General features: G+C 64.2%; 4 non-coding genes across 4 annotated transcripts; all 4 read right to left on the bottom strand.

Moving 5' to 3' along the window:
- Nucleotides 1-3,537: 3,537 nt before the first annotated feature.
- LOC142868784 (5S ribosomal RNA) lies at nt 3,538-3,656 on the bottom strand. Its single transcript, XR_012917710.1, has one exon. It is a non-coding gene; the product is annotated as a 5S ribosomal RNA (ribosomal RNA).
- A 3,536-nt stretch (nt 3,657-7,192) lies between these two features.
- On the bottom strand, nt 7,193-7,311 carry LOC142868783 (5S ribosomal RNA). The gene has a single exon (XR_012917709.1). It is a non-coding gene; the product is annotated as a 5S ribosomal RNA (ribosomal RNA).
- Nucleotides 7,312-10,861: 3,550 nt separating this feature from the next.
- LOC142868782 (5S ribosomal RNA) lies at nt 10,862-10,980 on the bottom strand. Its single transcript, XR_012917708.1, has one exon. It is a non-coding gene; the product is annotated as a 5S ribosomal RNA (ribosomal RNA).
- A 3,550-nt stretch (nt 10,981-14,530) lies between these two features.
- Nucleotides 14,531-14,649, bottom strand: LOC142868781 (5S ribosomal RNA). The gene has a single exon (XR_012917707.1). It is a non-coding gene; the product is annotated as a 5S ribosomal RNA (ribosomal RNA).
- Nucleotides 14,650-14,924: the final 275 nt, after the last annotated feature.

Raw genomic sequence — 14,924 nt, 5'->3', positions numbered from 1 at the left:
GGCGGAGGGCGCCCCTGCCCCGCTCAAGAAGCCGAGCCTCTCTGCACTTCCCCGCCGCCTCCTCCCGCCCCAGGCCCCGCACCGGCGCTGACCCGCGCCGGGCCGGGCCTGTTGAGTTCACCGGCCGGGTCCGGCGGGCTCCGAGGGACGGGGGTGACAGGCGGGGCGGGGCGGGGCGGGCAGGGAGCGGTGGGCCGGGGTGGGGGGCTGTCTCTCTATACACACACAAACACACACACACACACACTCACACTCACTCACTCACACTCACACAAGATGCGCCTCCACGGCTGGACTCGCCAAGGTGGAGACCTTCCAGCCCCCTTCCTCTCCTCGCCTGGCCTCCTTCCCCTACCCGCCCCCCACCCCCAGCTCGTGGCCGCCCCCGCAAACGCCCGCCGCCGCCGATTGCGCACGCGCGGATCGCCCGCCCTTTGACCCCAGGCGAGGGGCCGCCCTCCCCGACAACCCCTTTCAGCTGGGCCCCCCACCCTGTGGGTGGGCTGCCGCCTATTCCCCCGGGCCCGGGCCCGGGCTGGGGCACAGCGCATGGGGGAGGGGAGCGAGTGTATGGGGCGTCTCTCTCTCTCTCTAGGGATGTGTCCCATGGGTGGGGTGGCGTGGTTTGTGGGGCGCTGAAGAAATCAGTCCCCTCCATCTCCTACCTCTGGAAAACGCCCAAGCCCTTGGAGAACTGCCGGCAACGCGACCGGGGGGGGGGGGGGGGGGCCGGGACCCTCCTCTGCGTCCTCCTGTGGCCCAGTCCAAGGGGCCTGGGCCTGGCCGGGGCTGCATTGGACCCCGACCACCCTGGCGTGTGGACTCGCTAAAAATCGGCGATTAGATATTGGATTCCAGCTTCATTGAGGTCATTTCACTAATGAGTGCACCGGAAAGAGTTTCCTAATCCATCTGTGAGGGTGGCAACTGAAAGAGAATTTGAAAGCTGACAGAATAGGCGAGGAAAGGCATAGGAGATTTCCACACCCAGTAAGGAAGCCTTTCCCGAAATGGAAGAAAGAAACGAGCAAACAGAAACACCGGTAGCCCGCCAGGATCAGAGTCTGCCCCCGAGAGAAAGTACCCTGACCAGGTTCACCCGTGGGTGGGTGGCGAGCTAGCGGCATTCAGAAGAGCGAGGCCCGCAGTCTGTGCAGAAGACACCTGCACTCGGGTGTGTGTGGCGGCACGATTCACAAGCAGCTCCAGATGTTAAGCCAAGGAGAAGCCAGGGAGTTCCCAACGCCCCAGGTGTCCTCAGCCCACGACTGGCTGCTGGGGGAATGCGAAGCCCGGCTCCTTGTCTCAGAGCGGGACAACCAGGAGGTGTGACGTACACCCCGGGGTTCCCAGGAGGATCAGGCTGAAGCTGGGACTTGGCCTGAAAGTGTCCCCTCGCATGGCCACCCCCTTCCCCTTCCTGCTCCTCTACTCCTGGTGCCCCTCCATCCAGGGGCCAGACCTTAAAGAGTCACCCGCAAGAGAATCCTGGTCCCAAAGGAGCCTTCTGGGGGACCCGTGCTGAGAGAGGTTGTGGGCATGGCCCGCTGGGGCTCTGCCCGACCCAGGGCTGAGAGATGCAACCTCCCAGCTCTGGGTCCCTGCAGGGGAAGCGTTGGCAAGCACAGGGCCAGTCCTCCAAAGGCCCAGGTGCAGGGAGCCCAGGCCAAGCAGCCTGTGGAAGAAGCCACCCCGGGAAGACGACTGCAGGCCACGGCCCTTCCCACCTCCTCCTCCTCCTCCTCCTGCTCCTCCACCCCCCCGACCTCCCACCCCCCACCCCCGACATGGCGCAGGGCTCAGAGACACCTCAGACACTTGCTACCCAAAGTGCAAAGGGCATCAGTTGCTCCTCCAAACCCCCCCCCCCTGCCCAGCAGACCGCGTTGTCCAGCCAGCCCCCGGGCCTCCCTGGGGTGCCCAGCACAAAAGTGCAGACAACCACCGGACCCTCAATCTCAGTTTTCGGATGTTTTTGCCACTCTAAGGACCCGCAGGCCAGCTGGGCCTTCTGGCAGGACAGAGAGCCCCGGAATCCGACGTGGAGAGCTGGGTGTACGTCCCCACGAGGAGGCGGTCCCCACCTCCGCGGCTCTCCCCTTGCGGGGGGGGGGGGAAAGCAGCCACGGGGCCTCAGAGAAGACACCAGGCTGGGCGCCCGCCCCACAGTGGGGGCACGTCCCCCGCAGGCCACTTAGCGACGGCCGCCGGCCGGCGGACGGTTGGGTGGCGCGAGACGCTGCGGCCGCCCTGCTACCGGGTTCCTGGGAGGGCGTCCTGGAACCAGCGTCCACACCAAGCCCTTGGAAGGCCCAGGCGACGGAGGAGCCCCGTCAGGCAGGGGCCGAGGACGGTGACGGCCCGGGCGGGGAGGAGCGTGTCAGGCAGGGGCAGAGGACGGTGACAGGCCGGGCGGGAAGGAGTCAGTCAGGCAGGGGCCGAGGAGGAGACGGGCTGGGTAAGGGTTAGGGTTAGAGTCAGGGCACAAGTCACAATCGCAAAGACCTGGAAGCGACCCGAGTGCCCATCGACCCACGAGTGCGTAAATGAAATGTGGCGCGTGGACACCACGGAGTGCTATTCAGCTAGGAGGAGCAGCGGTGAGAGGGCACCTCTCGTGGTTCTCCTGGCCAGAGCTGGAACCCGTTCCAGTAAGCCAGGTAGCCCAAGAATGGACACACGAGCACCACGTGCTCGCGCTCACCAGCAAATGGGTACGAACCGATGGACACCTAAGTGGACACAGAGGAATCACCTTCATCGGGTGGGTGTCGGGCGGGTGGGGGGAGGGGATGGGCATACACCTCCATTAGGAATGGGGTGGGTGCGCACCGACTGGGGGATGGGCGCACTTGAGGCTCTGACCCGAGGGGGGAGGCAGGGAGAGGGCAACGTACCCGACCCTAACATTGGTACCCCCACAATACGCTGGAACGACATCAGAGGTAAATGAATAAGAACACAGGGGGGAGGGGGGCACGGGCAACACATGTCACCTTAATACTTGGACTCCCATCATCTGCTTGAAAAGAGAGAGAAAAGAAAATGCAATCATAGAGATAAGAGACACTTTTTAAAGATAATGAATCCGAAGAGAAAAGTAAAAGGAGGCCTGTGGAGCAGGTCTGGGTGTGACTCCGGATCCCCCAACATCAGGTGCCACCACCAAAGATTCCTACGTGTAGCCCATAGAACCCCAAAAGCAACGGGACGAGTTCTGGTCACATACTCCCTCCAAATGACATCCTGGCCTTCTTCTGGAACTCCCTCCCCTCTCAGACTCTCAAGGTTTCCTCCAGCGTGTCGGTTCCCACAGAGCAGACCTTTGGTCTGAGACCTGACAGTCCAGAAGCCACGCATGCTGCCGCGTGACGGCGGTGTCGCGGCTTGGGACAAGAGGAGGCCCCACGGTGCGGGCTGGGGCGCCAGGCACCGCGGCGGGCGCTGAGGGTGGGGGTGACCCCCACCCCGGGCCGCCGCCTCGCTCCCAGAGAGGGGACAGAACAGGAGGCAAAACAAAAAAAAAAAAAAAGAAGAAGCCGACGGCACCCGGTATTCCCAGGCGGTCTCCCATCCAAGTACTAACCAGGCCCGACCCTGCTTAGCTTCCCAGACCAGACGAGGTCGGGCGCGTTCAGGGTGGTGTGGCCCTAGACGGCGGAGGGCGCCCCTGCCCCGCTCAAGAAGCCGAGCCTCTCTGCACTTCCCCGCCGCCTCCTCCCGCCCCAGGCCCCGCACCGGCGCTGACCCGCGCCGGGGCCGGGCCTGTTGAGTTCACCGGCCGGGTCCGGCCGGGCTCCGAGGGACGGGGGTGACAGGCGGGGCGGGGCGGGGCGGGCAGGGAGCGGTGGGCCGGGGTGGGGGGCTGTCTCTCTATACACACACAAACACACACACACACACTCACACTCACTCACTCACACTCACACAAGATGCGCCTCCACGGCTGGACTCGCCAAGGTGGAGACCTTCCAGCCCCCTTCCTCTCCTCGCCTGGCCTCCTTCCCCTACCCCGCCCCCACCCCCAGCTCGGGCCGCCCCCGCAAACGCCCGCCGCCGCCGATTGCGCACGCGCGGGGATCGCCCGCCCTTTGACCCCAGGCAGGGGCCGCCCTCCCCGACAACCCCTTTCAGCTGGGCCCCCCACCCTGTGGGTGGGCTGCCGCCTATTCCCCCGGGCCCGGGCTGGGGCACAGCGCATGGGGGAGGGGAGCGAGTGTATGGGGCCTCTCTCTCTCTCTCTAGGGATGTGTCCCATGGGGTGGTGGGGTGGTTTGTGGGGCGCTGAAGAAATCAGTCCCCTCCATCTCCTACCTCTGGAAAACGCCCAAGCCCTTGGAGAACTGCCGGCAACGCGACCGGGGGGGGGGGGGGGGGGCCGGGACCCTCCTCTGCGTCCTCCTGTGGCCCAGTCCAAGGGGCCTGGGCCTGGCCGGGGCTGCATTGGACCCCGACCACCCTGGCGTGTGGACTCGCTAAAAATCGGCGATTAGATATTGGATTCCAGCTTCATTGAGGTCATTTCACTAATGAGTGCACCGGAAAGAGTTTCCTAATCCATCTGTGAGGGTGGCAACTGAAAGAGAATTTGAAAGCTGACAGAATAGGCGAGGAAAGGCATAGGAGATTTCCACACCCAGTAAGGAAGCCTTTCCCGAAATGGAAGAAAGAAACGAGCAAACAGAAACACCGGTAGCCCGCCAGGATCAGAGTCTGCCCCCGAGAGAAAGTACCCTGACCAGGTTCACCCGTGGGTGGGTGGCGAGCTAGCGGCATTCAGAAGAGCGAGGCCCGCAGTCTGTGCAGAAGACACCTGCACTCGGGTGTGTGTGGCGGCACGATTCACAAGCAGCTCCAGATGTTAAGCCAAGGAGAAGCCAGGGAGTTCCCAACGCCCCAGGTGTCCTCAGCCCACGACTGGCTGCTGGGGGAATGCGAAGCCCGGCTCCTTGTCTCAGAGCGGGACAACCAGGAGGTGTGACGTACACCCCGGGGTTCCCAGGAGGATCAGGCTGAAGCTGGGACTTGGCCTGAAAGTGTCCCCTCGCATGGCCACCCCCTTCCCCTTCCTGCTCCTCTACTCCTGGTGCCCCTCCATCCAGGGGCCAGACCTTAAAGAGTCACCCGCAAGAGAATCCTGGTCCCAAAGGAGCCTTCTGGGGGACCCGTGCTGAGAGAGGTTGTGGGCATGGCCCGCTGGGGCTCTGCCCGACCCAGGGCTGAGAGATGCAACCTCCCAGCTCTGGGTCCCTGCAGGGGAAGCGTTGGCAAGCACAGGGCCAGTCCTCCAAAGGCCCAGGTGCAGGGAGCCCAGGCCAAGCAGCCTGTGGAAGAAGCCACCCCGGGAAGACGACTGCAGGCCACGGCCCTTCCCACCTCCTCCTCCTCCTCCTCCTGCTCCTCCACCCCCCCGACCTCCCACCCCCCACCCCCGACATGGCGCAGGGCTCAGAGACACCTCAGACACTTGCTACCCAAAGTGCAAAGGGCATCAGTTGCTCCTCCAAACCCCCCCCCCCTGCCCAGCAGACCGCGTTGTCCAGCCAGCCCCCGGGCCTCCCTGGGGTGCCCAGCACAAAAGTGCAGACAACCACCGGACCCTCAATCTCAGTTTTCGGATGTTTTTGCCACTCTAAGGACCCGCAGGCCAGCTGGGCCTTCTGGCAGGACAGAGAGCCCCGGAATCCGACGTGGAGAGCTGGGTGTACGTCCCCACGAGGAGGCGGTCCCCACCTCCGCGGCTCTCCCCTTGCGGGGGGGGGGGGAAAGCAGCCACGGGGCCTCAGAGAAGACACCAGGCTGGGCGCCCGCCCCACAGTGGGGGCACGTCCCCCGCAGGCCACTTAGCGACGGCCGCCGGCCGGCGGACGGTTGGGTGGCGCGAGACGCTGCGGCCGCCCTGCTACCGGGTTCCTGGGAGGGCGTCCTGGAACCAGCGTCCACACCAAGCCCTTGGAAGGCCCAGGCGACGGAGGAGCCCCGTCAGGCAGGGGCCGAGGACGGTGACGGCCCGGGCGGGGAGGAGCGTGTCAGGCAGGGGCAGAGGACGGTGACAGGTGACAGGCCGGGCGGGAAGGAGTCAGTCAGGCAGGGGCCGAGGAGGAGACGGGCTGGGTAAGGGTTAGGGTTAGAGTCAGGGCACAAGTCACAATCGCAAAGACCTGGAAGCGACCCGAGTGCCCATCGACCCACGAGTGCGTAAATGAAATGTGGCGCGTGGACACCACGGAGTGCTATTCAGCTAGGAGGAGCAGCGGTGAGAGGGCACCTCTCGTGGTTCTCCTGGCCAGAGCTGGAACCCGTTCCAGTAAGCCAGGTAGCCCAAGAATGGACACACGAGCACCACGTGCTCGCGCTCACCAGCAAATGGGTACGAACCGATGGACACCTAAGTGGACACAGAGGAATCACCTTCATCGGGTGGGTGTCGGGCGGGTGGGGGGAGGGGATGGGCATACACCTCCATTAGGAATGGGGTGGGTGCGCACCGACTGGGGGATGGGCGCACTTGAGGCTCTGACCCGAGGGGGGAGGCAGGGAGAGGGCAACGTACCCGACCCTAACATTGGTACCCCCACAATACGCTGGAACGACATCAGAGGTAAATGAATAAGAACACAGGGGGGAGGGGGGCACGGGCAACACATGTCACCTTAATACTTGGACTCCCATCATCTGCTTGAAAAGAGAGAGAAAAGAAAATGCAATCATAGAGATAAGAGACACTTTTTAAAGATAATGAATCCGAAGAGAAAAGTAAAAGGAGGCCTGTGGAGCAGGTCTGGGTGTGACTCCGGATCCCCCAACATCAGGTGCCACCACCAAAGATTCCTACGTGTAGCCCATAGAACCCCAAAAGCAACGGGACGAGTTCTGGTCACATACTCCCTCCAAATGACATCCTGGCCTTCTTCTGGAACTCCCTCCCCTCTCAGACTCTCAAGGTTTCCTCCAGCGTGTCGGTTCCCACAGAGCAGACCTTTGGTCTGAGACCTGACAGTCCAGAAGCCACGCATGCTGCCGCGTGACGGCGGTGTCGCGGCTTGGGACAAGAGGAGGCCCCACGGTGCGGGCTGGGGCGCCAGGCACCGCGGCGGGCGCTGAGGGTGGGGGTGACCCCCACCCCGGGCCGCCGCCTCGCTCCCAGAGAGGGGACAGAACAGGAGGCAAAACAAAAAAAAAAAAAAGAAGAAGCCGACGGCACCCGGTATTCCCAGGCGGTCTCCCATCCAAGTACTAACCAGGCCCGACCCTGCTTAGCTTCCCAGACCAGACGAGGTCGGGCGCGTTCAGGGTGGTGTGGCCCTAGACGGCGGAGGGCGCCCCTGCCCCGCTCAAGAAGCCGAGCCTCTCTGCACTTCCCCGCCGCCTCCTCCCGCCCCAGGCCCCGCACCGGCGCTGACCCGCGCCGGGCCGGGCCTGTTGAGTTCACCGGCCGGGTCCGGCGGGCTCCGAGGGACGGGGGTGACAGGCGGGGCGGGGCGGGGCGGGCAGGGAGCGGTGGGCCGGGGTGGGGGGCTGTCTCTCTATACACACACAAACACACACACACACACACTCACACTCACTCACTCACACTCACACAAGATGCGCCTCCACGGCTGGACTCGCCAAGGTGGAGACCTTCCAGCCCCCTTCCTCTCCTCGCCTGGCCTCCTTCCCCTACCCGCCCCCCACCCCCAGCTCGTGGCCGCCCCCGCCGCCGCCGCCGCCGCCGCCGCAGCCGCCGCCGATTGCGCACGCGCGGATCGCCCGCCCTTTGACCCCAGGCAGGGGCCGCCCTCCCCGACAACCCCTTTCAGCTGGGCCCCCCACCCTGTGGGTGGGCTGCCGCCTATTCCCCCGGGCCCGGGCTGGGGCACAGCGCATGGGGGAGGGGAGCGAGTGTATGGGGCGTCTCTCTCCCTCTCTAGGGATGTGTCCCATGGGTGGGGTGGCGTGGTTTGTGGGGCGCTGAAGAAATCAGTCCCCTCCATCTCCTACCTCTGGAAAACGCCCAAGCCCTTGGAGAACTGCCGGCAACGCGACCGGGGGGGGGGGGGGGGGGCCGGGACCCTCCTCTGCGTCCTCCTGTGGCCCAGTCCAAGGGGCCTGGGCCTGGCCGGGGCTGCATTGGACCCCGACCACCCTGGCGTGTGGACTCGCTAAAAATCGGCGATTAGATATTGGATTCCAGCTTCATTGAGGTCATTTCACTAATGAGTGCACCGGAAAGAGTTTCCTAATCCATCTGTGAGGGTGGCAACTGAAAGAGAATTTGAAAGCTGACAGAATAGGCGAGGAAAGGCATAGGAGATTTCCACACCCAGTAAGGAAGCCTTTCCCGAAATGGAAGAAAGAAACGAGCAAACAGAAACACCGGTAGCCCGCCAGGATCAGAGTCTGCCCCCGAGAGAAAGTACCCTGACCAGGTTCACCCGTGGGTGGGTGGCGAGCTAGCGGCATTCAGAAGAGCGAGGCCCGCAGTCTGTGCAGAAGACACCTGCACTCGGGTGTGTGTGGCGGCACGATTCACAAGCAGCTCCAGATGTTAAGCCAAGGAGAAGCCAGGGAGTTCCCAACGCCCCAGGTGTCCTCAGCCCACGACTGGCTGCTGGGGGAATGCGAAGCCCGGCTCCTTGTCTCAGAGCGGGACAACCAGGAGGTGTGACGTACACCCCGGGGTTCCCAGGAGGATCAGGCTGAAGCTGGGACTTGGCCTGAAAGTGTCCCCTCGCATGGCCACCCCCTTCCCCTTCCTGCTCCTCTACTCCTGGTGCCCCTCCATCCAGGGGCCAGACCTTAAAGAGTCACCCGCAAGAGAATCCTGGTCCCAAAGGAGCCTTCTGGGGGACCCGTGCTGAGAGAGGTTGTGGGCATGGCCCGCTGGGGCTCTGCCCGACCCAGGGCTGAGAGATGCAACCTCCCAGCTCTGGGTCCCTGCAGGGGAAGCGTTGGCAAGCACAGGGCCAGTCCTCCAAAGGCCCAGGTGCAGGGAGCCCAGGCCAAGCAGCCTGTGGAAGAAGCCACCCCGGGAAGACGACTGCAGGCCACGGCCCTTCCCACCTCCTCCTCCTCCTCCTCCTGCTCCTCCACCCCCCCGACCTCCCACCCCCCACCCCCGACATGGCGCAGGGCTCAGAGACACCTCAGACACTTGCTACCCAAAGTGCAAAGGGCATCAGTTGCTCCTCCAAACCCCCCCCCCCTGCCCAGCAGACCGCGTTGTCCAGCCAGCCCCCGGGCCTCCCTGGGGTGCCCAGCACAAAAGTGCAGACAACCACCGGACCCTCAATCTCAGTTTTCGGATGTTTTTGCCACTCTAAGGACCCGCAGGCCAGCTGGGCCTTCTGGCAGGACAGAGAGCCCCGGAATCCGACGTGGAGAGCTGGGTGTACGTCCCCACGAGGAGGCGGTCCCCACCTCCGCGGCTCTCCCCTTGCGGGGGGGGGGGGAAAGCAGCCACGGGGCCTCAGAGAAGACACCAGGCTGGGCGCCCGCCCCACAGTGGGGGCACGTCCCCCGCAGGCCACTTAGCGACGGCCGCCGGCCGGCGGACGGTTGGGTGGCGCGAGACGCTGCGGCCGCCCTGCTACCGGGTTCCTGGGAGGGCGTCCTGGAACCAGCGTCCACACCAAGCCCTTGGAAGGCCCAGGCGACGGAGGAGCCCCGTCAGGCAGGGGCCGAGGACGGTGACGGCCCGGGCGGGGAGGAGCGTGTCAGGCAGGGGCAGAGGACGGTGACAGGTGACAGGCCGGGCGGGAAGGAGTCAGTCAGGCAGGGGCCGAGGAGGAGACGGGCTGGGTAAGGGTTAGGGTTAGAGTCAGGGCACAAGTCACAATCGCAAAGACCTGGAAGCGACCCGAGTGCCCATCGACCCACGAGTGCGTAAATGAAATGTGGCGCGTGGACACCACGGAGTGCTATTCAGCTAGGAGGAGCAGCGGTGAGAGGGCACCTCTCGTGGTTCTCCTGGCCAGAGCTGGAACCCGTTCCAGTAAGCCAGGTAGCCCAAGAATGGACACACGAGCACCACGTGCTCGCGCTCACCAGCAAATGGGTACGAACCGATGGACACCTAAGTGGACACAGAGGAATCACCTTCATCGGGTGGGTGTCGGGCGGGTGGGGGGAGGGGATGGGCATACACCTCCATTAGGAATGGGGTGGGTGCGCACCGACTGGGGGATGGGCGCACTTGAGGCTCTGACCCGAGGGGGGAGGCAGGGAGAGGGCAACGTACCCGACCCTAACATTGGTACCCCCACAATACGCTGGAACGACATCAGAGGTAAATGAATAAGAACACAGGGGGGAGGGGGGCACGGGCAACACATGTCACCTTAATACTTGGACTCCCATCATCTGCTTGAAAAGAGAGAGAAAAGAAAATGCAATCATAGAGATAAGAGACACTTTTTAAAGATAATGAATCCGAAGAGAAAAGTAAAAGGAGGCCTGTGGAGCAGGTCTGGGTGTGACTCCGGATCCCCCAACATCAGGTGCCACCACCAAAGATTCCTACGTGTAGCCCATAGAACCCCAAAAGCAACGGGACGAGTTCTGGTCACATACTCCCTCCAAATGACATCCTGGCCTTCTTCTGGAACTCCCTCCCCTCTCAGACTCTCAAGGTTTCCTCCAGCGTGTCGGTTCCCACAGAGCAGACCTTTGGTCTGAGACCTGACAGTCCAGAAGCCACGCATGCTGCCGCGTGACGGCGGTGTCGCGGCTTGGGACAAGAGGAGGCCCCACGGTGCGGGCTGGGGCGCCAGGCACCGCGGCGGGCGCTGAGGGTGGGGGTGACCCCCACCCCGGGCCGCCGCCTCGCTCCCAGAGAGGGGACAGAACAGGAGGCAAAACAAAAAAAAAAAAAAGAAGAAGCCGACGGCACCCGGTATTCCCAGGCGGTCTCCCATCCAAGTACTAACCAGGCCCGACCCTGCTTAGCTTCCCAGACCAGACGAGGTCGGGCGCGTTCAGGGTGGTGTGGCCCTAGACGGCGGAGGGCGCCCCTGCCCCGCTCAAGAAGCCGAGCCTCTCTGCACTTCCCCGCCGCCTCCTCCCGCCCCAGGCCCCGCACCGGCGCTGACCCGCGCCGGGCCGGGCCTGTTGAGTTCACCGGCCGGGTCCGGCGGGCTCCGAGGGACGGGGGTGACAGGCGGGGCGGGGCGGGGCGGGCAGGGAGCGGTGGGCCGGGGTGGGGGGCTGTCTCTCTATACACACACAAACACACACACACACACACTCACACTCACTCACTCACACTCACACAAGATGCGCCTCCACGGCTGGACTCGCCAAGGTGGAGACCTTCCAGCCCCCTTCCTCTCCTCGCCTGGCCTCCTTCCCCTACCCGCCCCCCACCCCCAGCTCGTGGCCGCCCCCGCCGCCGCCGCCGCCGCCGCCGCAGCCGCCGCCGATTGCGCACGCGCGGATCGCCCGCCCTTTGACCCCAGGCAGGGGCCGCCCTCCCCGACAACCCCTTTCAGCTGGGCCCCCCACCCTGTGGGTGGGCTGCCGCCTATTCCCCCGGGCCCGGGCTGGGGCACAGCGCATGGGGGAGGGGAGCGAGTGTATGGGGCGTCTCTCTCCCTCTCTAGGGATGTGTCCCATGGGTGGGGTGGCGTGGTTTGTGGGGCGCTGAAGAAATCAGTCCCCTCCATCTCCTACCTCTGGAAAACGCCCAAGCCCTTGGAGAACTGCCGGCAACGCGACCGGGGGGGGGGGGGGGGGGCCGGGACCCTCCTCTGCGTCCTCCTGTGGCCCAGTCCAAGGGGCCTGGGCCTGGCCGGGGCTGCATTGGACCCCGACCACCCTGGCGTGTGGACTCGCTAAAAATCGGCGATTAGATATTGGATTCCAGCTTCATTGAGGTCATTTCACTAATGAGTGCACCGGAAAGAGTTTCCTAATCCATCTGTGAGGGTGGCAACTGAAAGAGAATTTGAAAGCTGACAGAATAGGCGAGGAAAGGCATAGGAGATTTCCACACCCAGTAAGGAAGCCTTTCCCGAAATGGAAGAAAGAAACGAGCAAACAGAAACACCGGTAGCCCGCCAGGATCAGAGTCTGCCCCCGAGAGAAAGTACCCTGACCAGGTTCACCCGTGGGTGGGTGGCGAGCTAGCGGCATTCAGAAGAGCGAGGCCCGCAGTCTGTGCAGAAGACACCTGCACTCGGGTGTGTGTGGCGGCACGATTCACAAGCAGCTCCAGATGTTAAGCCAAGGAGAAGCCAGGGAGTTCCCAACGCCCCAGGTGTCCTCAGCCCACGACTGGCTGCTGGGGGAATGCGAAGCCCGGCTCCTTGTCTCAGAGCGGGACAACCAGGAGGTGTGACGTACACCCCGGGGTTCCCAGGAGGATCAGGCTGAAGCTGGGACTTGGCCTGAAAGTGTCCCCTCGCATGGCCACCCCCTTCCCCTTCCTGCTCCTCTACTCCTGGTGCCCCTCCATCCAGGGGCCAGACCTTAAAGAGTCACCCGCAAGAGAATCCTGGTCCCAAAGGAGCCTTCTGGGGGACCCGTGCTGAGAGAGGTTGTGGGCATGGCCCGCTGGGGCTCTGCCCGACCCAGGGCTGAGAGATGCAACCTCCCAGCTCTGGGTCCCTGCAGGGGAAGCGTTGGCAAGCACAGGGCCAGTCCTCCAAAGGCCCAGGTGCAGGGAGCCCAGGCCAAGCAGCCTGTGGAAGAAGCCACCCCGGGAAGACGACTGCAGGCCACGGCCCTTCCCACCTCCTCCTCCTCCTCCTCCTGCTCCTCCACCCCCCCGACCTCCCACCCCCCACCCCCGACATGGCGCAGGGCTCAGAGACACCTCAGACACTTGCTACCCAAAGTGCAAAGGGCATCAGTTGCTCCTCCAAACCCCCCCCCCCTGCCCAGCAGACCGCGTTGTCCAGCCAGCCCCCGGGCCTCCCTGGGGTGCCCAGCACAAAAGTGCAGACAACCACCGGACCCTCAATCTCAGTTTTCGGATGTTTTTGCCACTCTAAGGACCCGCAGGCCAGCTGGGCCTTCTGGCAGGACAGAGAGCCCCGGAATCCGACGTGGAGAGCTGGGTGTACGTCCCCACGAGGAGGCGGTCCCCACCTCCGCGGCTCTCCCCTTGCGGGGGGGGGGGGAAAGCAGCCACGGGGCCTCAGAGAAGACACCAGGCTGGGCGCCCGCCCCACAGTGGGGGCACGTCCCCCGCAGGCCACTTAGCGACGGCCGCCGGCCGGCGGACGGTTGGGTGGCGCGAGACGCTGCGGCCGCCCTGCTACCGGGTTCCTGGGAGGGCGTCCTGGAACCAGCGTCCACACCAAGCCCTTGGAAGGCCCAGGCGACGGAGGAGCCCCGTCAGGCAGGGGCCGAGGACGGTGACGGCCCGGGCGGGGAGGAGCGTGTCAGGCAGGGGCAGAGGACGGTGACAGGTGACAGGCCGGGCGGGAAGGAGTCAGTCAGGCAGGGGCCGAGGAGGAGACGGGCTGGGTAAGGGTTAGGGTTAGAGTCAGGGCACAAGTCACAATCGCAAAGACCTGGAAGCGACCCGAGTGCCCATCGACCCACGAGTGCGTAAATGAAATGTGGCGCGTGGACACCACGGAGTGCTATTCAGCTAGGAGGAGCAGCGGTGAGAGGGCACCTCTCGTGGTTCTCCTGGCCAGAGCTGGAACCCGTTCCAGTAAGCCAGGTAGCCCAAGAATGGACACACGAGCACCACGTGCTCGCGCTCACCAGCAAATGGGTACGAACCGATGGACACCTAAGTGGACACAGAGGAATCACCTTCATCGGGTGGGTGTCGGGCGGGTGGGGGGAGGGGATGGGCATACACCTCCATTAGGAATGGGGTGGGTGCGCACCGACTGGGGGATGGGCGCACTTGAGGCTCTGACCCGAGGGGGGAGGCAGGGAGAGGGCAACGTACCCGACCCTAACATTGGTACCCCCACAATACGCTGGAACGACATCAGAGGTAAATGAATAAGAACACAGGGGGGAGGGGGGCACGGGCAACACATGTCACCTTAATACTTGGACTCCCATCATCTGCTTGAAAAGAGAGAGAAAAGAAAATGCAATCATAGAGATAAGAGACACTTTTTAAAGATAATGAATCCGAAGAGAAAAGTAAAAGGAGGCCTGTGGAGCAGGTCTGGGTGTGACTCCGGATCCCCCAACATCAGGTGCCACCACCAAAGATTCCTACGTGTAGCCCATAGAACCCCAAAAGCAACGGGACGAGTTCTGGTCACATACTCCCTCCAAATGACATCCTGGCCTTCTTCTGGAACTCCCTCCCCTCTCAGACTCTCAAGGTTTCCTCCAGCGTGTCGGTTCCCACAGAGCAGACCTTTGGTCTGAGACCTGACAGTCCAGAAGCCACGCATGCTGCCGCGTGACGGCGGTGTCGCGGCTTGGGACAAGAGGAGGCCCCACGGTGCGGGCTGGGGCGCCAGGCACCGCGGCGGGCGCTGAGGGTGGGGGTGACCCCCACCCCGGGCCGCCGCCTCGCTCCCAGAGAGGGGACAGAACAGGAGGCAAAACAAAAAAAAAAAAAAGAAGAAGCCGACGGCACCCGGTATTCCCAGGCGGTCTCCCATCCAAGTACTAACCAGGCCCGACCCTGCTTAGCTTCCCAGACCAGACGAGGTCGGGCGCGTTCAGGGTGGTGTGGCCCTAGACGGCGGAGGGCGCCCCTGCCCCGCTCAAGAAGCCGAGCCTCTCTGCACTTCCCCGCCGCCTCCTCCCGCCCCAGGCCCCGCACCGGCGCTGACCCGCGCCGGGCCGGGCCTGTTGAGTTCACCGGCCGGGTCCGGCGGGCTCCGAGGGACGGGGGTGACAGGCGGGGCGGGGCGGGGCGGGCAGGGAGCGGTGGGCCGGGGTGGGGGGCTGTCTCTCTATACACACACAAACACACACACACACACACTCACACTCACTCACTCACACTCACACAA

This window comes from Microcebus murinus, unplaced genomic scaffold (genome assembly GCF_040939455.1).
Source record: "Microcebus murinus isolate Inina unplaced genomic scaffold, M.murinus_Inina_mat1.0 scaf042_hap2_Mmur4.0, whole genome shotgun sequence".
Taxonomy (NCBI): domain Eukaryota; kingdom Metazoa; phylum Chordata; class Mammalia; order Primates; family Cheirogaleidae; genus Microcebus; species Microcebus murinus.
The sequence above is the reverse complement of the archived record's forward strand: the minus strand, read 5'-3'. Positions and strand labels throughout refer to the sequence as shown.